This window comes from Mizuhopecten yessoensis, unplaced genomic scaffold (assembly GCF_002113885.1).
Source record: "Mizuhopecten yessoensis strain PY_sf001 unplaced genomic scaffold, ASM211388v2 scaffold11135, whole genome shotgun sequence".
NCBI classification, from domain to species: domain Eukaryota; kingdom Metazoa; phylum Mollusca; class Bivalvia; order Pectinida; family Pectinidae; genus Mizuhopecten; species Mizuhopecten yessoensis.
The window spans coordinates 322386-328046 of NW_018408897.1; the positions used below are offsets into that span (position 1 = coordinate 322386).

The 5661-nt window shown below is 33.2% G+C and overlaps 1 protein-coding gene across 3 annotated transcripts in view; it reads right to left on the reverse strand.

The window, feature by feature from the left end:
* The window catches only part of LOC110466514 (GRIP and coiled-coil domain-containing protein 2-like), a 46062-nt gene that overhangs the window by 35952 nt on the left and 4449 nt on the right, over window positions 1–5661 (reverse strand). For all 3 annotated transcript variants that reach the window (XM_021523048.1, XM_021523047.1, XM_021523046.1), the window contains exons 2-3: window positions 2414–2463; window positions 1236–1372 (exon numbers count right to left, since the gene is read on the reverse strand). The gene's annotated coding sequence lies outside the window, so the exon portion shown is untranslated. The remainder of the gene's footprint in view (window positions 1–1235; window positions 1373–2413; window positions 2464–5661) is intronic.

Sequence of the window (5661 nt, forward strand, 5' to 3'; positions counted from 1 at the left end):
TTCAGGTATGCGTACCTATAGTGTAACTTATATATAACTTATGTGTAACTAATGTATCACCGCTGTGTCACATATGCGTATCTATTGTGTAGCTTATATACAACTTATGTGTAACTACTGTACCACTGCTGTGTCACTAAAATGTATCTTTTGTGTAACTTATATATAACTTATGTGTAACTACTGTACCACTGCTGTGTCACTAAAATGTATCTTTTGTGTAACTTATATATAACTTATGTGTAACTACTGTATCACTGCTGTGTCAGTAATGTGTATTTACTGTGTTACTTATATATAACTTATGTGTAACTACTGTATTACTGCTGTGTCACTAAAATGTATCTATTGTGTAACTTATATATAACTTATGATTAAATAATGTATCACTGCTGTGTCACTAATATGTATCTATTGTGTCACCTATATATAACTTATGTGTAACTACTGTATCACTGCTGTGTCACTAAAATGTATCTTTTGTGTAACTTATATATAACTTATGTGCAACTACTGTATCACTGCTGTGTCACTAATATGTATCTATTGTGTCACCTATATATAACTTATGTGTAACTACTGTATCACTGCTGTGTCACTAATATGTATCTATTGTGTAACTTATATAGAACTTCTGTGTAACTACTGTATTACTGCTGTGTCACTAATGTGTATCTATTGTGTTACTTATATATAACTAATGTACAGCTACTGTATCACTGTTGTGTTGATATTTTATGCTTCGGCCATGTCAACAATTTCAATTTAATAGGTATTTGTCCTTATTTCTGAACAAATGCAACACAAAAAGTTGAATAGGTATATGTAATGTAAAGGTAAACTAGATTACTACAGCAGCTACACACATGGATGGAAACTCAACGACATGAACCTCAAACAGACAGGGTACTATACTCATGATTCTATAGACTAGTAATTATTCTCTGCTGAAGACATAACATATGTCATTGGATTATAGCATTAAATGGTCTAGTATGCAAAGCCACCTACAATGTTATCTAAGTTATTTACCAATAAAAATAATTGTACGTATTCAAAATTTTACGGATATTTTTTCTATAATTATGGAACGAATATCACAATGGATAAATGTAATAACATTGAGGCCGACCAAAAGTTTACTAGTGGTTAGGTATAATGCACGTTGAGTGCCACTGTTTTAACAAGATAAAATAATACACAAAAATTATTTATTTTGTTGATCAAAAACTCACCAAACAATGTCTGACGCTCAGGATGGTCCAACTGGTTACGGTCACACACGCCTGAATACGTAACATGCAGTCAGAGCCAGGCGGTCACGTTATATATCGGGTTTGTTTCGCTTACTTCCTCCACGGTGTCATTATATCTGCTGGATATCAATATCATAATGTTACCATAAATAACATTCTAAACATACATGAATGAATCTTAGTTTCAGTTTATATAACAGCATTAATATATAATTTCTTCACAAACATTAATGACTCCATATAAATATTCAACAAAAAGATGTATGTTTTCATTTTTAAAGAAATATTTGATGTGATATCGTTTTAAACATTAACAGCTTCCCGCTACAAAACCTTATTGGAACAGTTCACCGCAGATGAAATACATGTAAATACTACCAATACTATCCAGAGACAGACGTCCCCATGTATTTTTTTAAAGTGGGGGAATCGAGAACAAGCCCGTCTTACCTAGCATGCATTTGGTATTTTCCTATATACAGGTGTATTTTGCTGTGAAATTCTGTTTATTCATGACATTGCTATTAATTTTTCACTTTTTATGATATACTTCATCAACATATTAGCATTCATTTTCCACTTGATGTTTTATCATACATGTCAGGATTCATTTAGGCTAATATCTGGGTTTAACCTTCATTAAGGGGATTTGGGTCAAAATGAAAAAGGTTATATCCCCAGTGTATTTTTCGGCATTAAAACCTATATTATTCCACTAAATTCATTAAATAAAGTACAAAATAATACAAATAAGAAACTTTATATTGCTTTTTACTGATTTTTTTTATATATGATTATTAATAGCACAAACTTTACAAAACAAAGTACAACACAGTTGAGAAGTCATACTGAAGAAGAAGATTTTACTTTACAATGTTAGAGAAAACAGTTGGACAGGTTAATCATCACAGTACTGCTGATGTTGAACTCACATTATTTAAACTTTGAACTGTGAATTTTGATAAGTTTGTACATGTAAGGATAACACTTATCTCTGATCATTTACATTTGAAGTTTTTGGGCAATGCGATAGAGTCTGGAAATATGTGCTTCACAAGAGATTTAAAATGTAACCTTTATATCTTCCGTTCAGCCACAACTGGACACTGTCATTGAACACATCTCCAGTAAACATGTTCATTTTTTCTATTACTTACGGGGAATTTGAAATCAGCATTAAGAAGGAAATGTCCACCTCTGCTATTTTCTAAAAACACAAAAATTAGTGCGTTAACCATGTTAAGGTTATTTAAATTAACACTTTAAAACAAAACCCCCAAAAAACAAAATCCATATTACAAATAATGTTGAGATCAACATTCTGCAGTCATAACTATTACAATAAAATAAAAACTTTTATAAGTTTAAGTTATTAATAAACATATTTAGAAAATGCTTTACAGATTGCCTATACATAATAACTGATATAACAATAGTTACGAAGTTTAACTTCTAATTGTCATTAATTGAAGATTGGAATAAAATGCAGGCAGTATCTCATTCTGTGGTGTCATGATAATTTAGAATTGTAAAACATAATTATTTTGATGTACATTTACGATGTATTACCCCGTTACAAAGTTTCTTTATAACGATACAAAGTAATTGAGTATTTAATATATATTAAAGTAGTAATTAATTATAATATGTATCACTGCCGCTTACACTATTTTGCAATATACTATAACGAATTTGTTTAGGTGTTGAAATAGGCATGTATGCTCAGTGAGACTAGGTATTAAGACATTAAGACAGTCATATCGAAAGTAGGCGCGGTGCGATTCAATCAACTTACATCTATCTTAAAAGTATGCCTTATTATCACTTGAGATACATCGTTTTTGGAGAATGAAGCTGTTTTCCATATTTTCTGTTCATGTTAATTAATGATTTTTGAAAAAAACAACTTTGAACGTATAGCTTTATCACCTTTGACTGAAGTTTTTATTTATAACAAACTAGAGAGTGTGTTTCTATATTATATCATGGATATCAATTTGACATATTAAAATATGTTGATTGAAAAATAAATATTAAGATAGATGAATGAATCAAATACCAATGTACAGACAGACCGATAGGCGACGGAAGCTGAAAAAGCAATGTAATACATATCATATTGAAAATAATAGAGTATGTTACACCTCGGCACACCGTACTCGGTCATTAAAGGTTAAACCTTCTAGTTCGATAATTCACAATAACAGATACGCTTGTCAGTGGTAGGGGTATGGTGCTATTATTCCCTGGTCACTACCTATGATACATTGGTCAGTCTTCAGATTATGACGCTATTATCTGTTCACTGTCTCTGATACACTGAATAGTCTCAAGAGTATAAAATTATTATAACCTGGTCACTGTTTCAGATACACTGGCTAGTCTTAAGAGTATACAGTTTTTAGCTAAGGCGTTAGCCGCCAGCTATTGGTATTACTTTAGTTAATGAGCTCAGATATTCATAAATGTCGATTTCACACAGACGGCCTCTAGCGGTAGTCACTGGTACTAAATTGAATCATATACCGGACCTACTGTCTTTATTATGCGTAACTTTGGACTCAAATGCACTTGAATGGCTTGTAAATATCATTACTTTTCTTTATAGAACATATGATCTTATCACAACGTCGTATTCTTATTGAAAATGCACCCTGTTTATCTCAATCGGGAACTGCTACTTGAATGTAGGTCATGCATGCTACACGCAACTTCCGGTAAAAATACTTCAGTTAATGAGCTCAGATATTCATAAACGAGACATAACGTCACCTTCTAGTAATACTAAACAAACTGCAAATAAAATCCATTACCACGGACTCAAGTTCACTCAAACGTCATTGGATATAATCTTATTCTTAGTTAGAACTAAGTATCCTTCTAAAACTTCGTATTTACTCTTGGAACTGTCGCTGGATTAACCCTTTACACGGAAATATTGTCCTGTGATTGGCTAAAATTGGTGACATTTACGTCCCTGTTTACAATTATATATTGCGTGGTCAGAGCTATGAAGCGGTCCTGTTCCAACTAACTGAGGATAATCAAAAGTGCTAATCAGTAATAATATATCTGATTCACGCTTCATATGATTATAATGTTATCAAAATATTGCATATTCGTTCATCGTTAAAATAACAAATCCTTACTAAAAACTCTAAAAAAAGAAACGACGGCCATGTTAGATCACGCGTGATGTTATCCGTTTCCTTATATGGCCTTCACGGCCAAATATAGTATTACTACTGATGCGGTCATGTTTACTACAATTTCCATATTTGGTCATGACACCCATATTTAGACGTCTGACCTATATCGGAAAGATTGAGGAAGTTTCCAACATGGCAGTCAATTAGGATTTCGCTTGCACTTGTTACGTAAACTTGATAATTTAACGAAATATAAGGCGGAGTATAACTTACAATTATGTAGGAGATCAACATAAAAAGTTCATATTACAAACCTATTAATGGATACGGATCCTGTCAATTAATTCTAAAATCGCCTCCGTGTGATTCACACCAGGCTTGCCTAACTAAAATGGGATCAACCGGCCGGGGCAGATGAGACCGGGAATCATGTTAGAACTAGCCACTGTCCTTCTCTAGTTCCATATTGGTATTCTAACCTGAAGGCTTTTTTTACCTTCGCAGTATTATCATTTTGTTCTATTTTCATCATAAGATATGCTATTGCATTTTTATATCGCCTTCTCGCTAATTACAGCTCAGCCAGAAACGAAAATATGCTCCGATAGGCCTACATTTTATATGTCTGTTGGTGTGATTTGTGTTTTTCGTTTATTGAAGTATTACCATATAACAGGACTCTTTTATTTCAATATACACAAAAACAACAACACCTTCGGAATGATTTCAGACATATACTGCGGGAAAACACGAGTGATCTCCCTTACATTTAGACATGCGCACATTTTACTTTCGTTTTGTGTAGGCCTAGACATCATTCGCAACGCGAAGCGGAAAAGACGAAAATGCAGGCGAGTGTTGACTTAATGTTAGGCATGTTGTTTAAGCAGCATTGACAATGAACAATATACATACACTTCTGCAACGTTTACCTACTACTGATTCATAAATAAGGCTATGTATCCCGATTTCGGTGACTTGTGGCCAAGCATGCGGCCGAAGCCGCAGAGAATGGCGCATGTTGTCAGCGGCGATGACAAAAAGGAAGGTGCTTCTACGGTATGTATAGCAGTTATTATGCAAAAACAAACATAATAAACGGACGTTTTACTCTAGTGAATTACAGCGTCACGAGGAACGTCTTTCTCCAGACGTGTTGCAAAATTTTCGAACTGCTTAGTTGCAAACTGATTTCACTTAAGCGTTGTTTGTGAGGATATTTGGCCTTACATTTCTTCTCATTCAGTTAAAAAAAA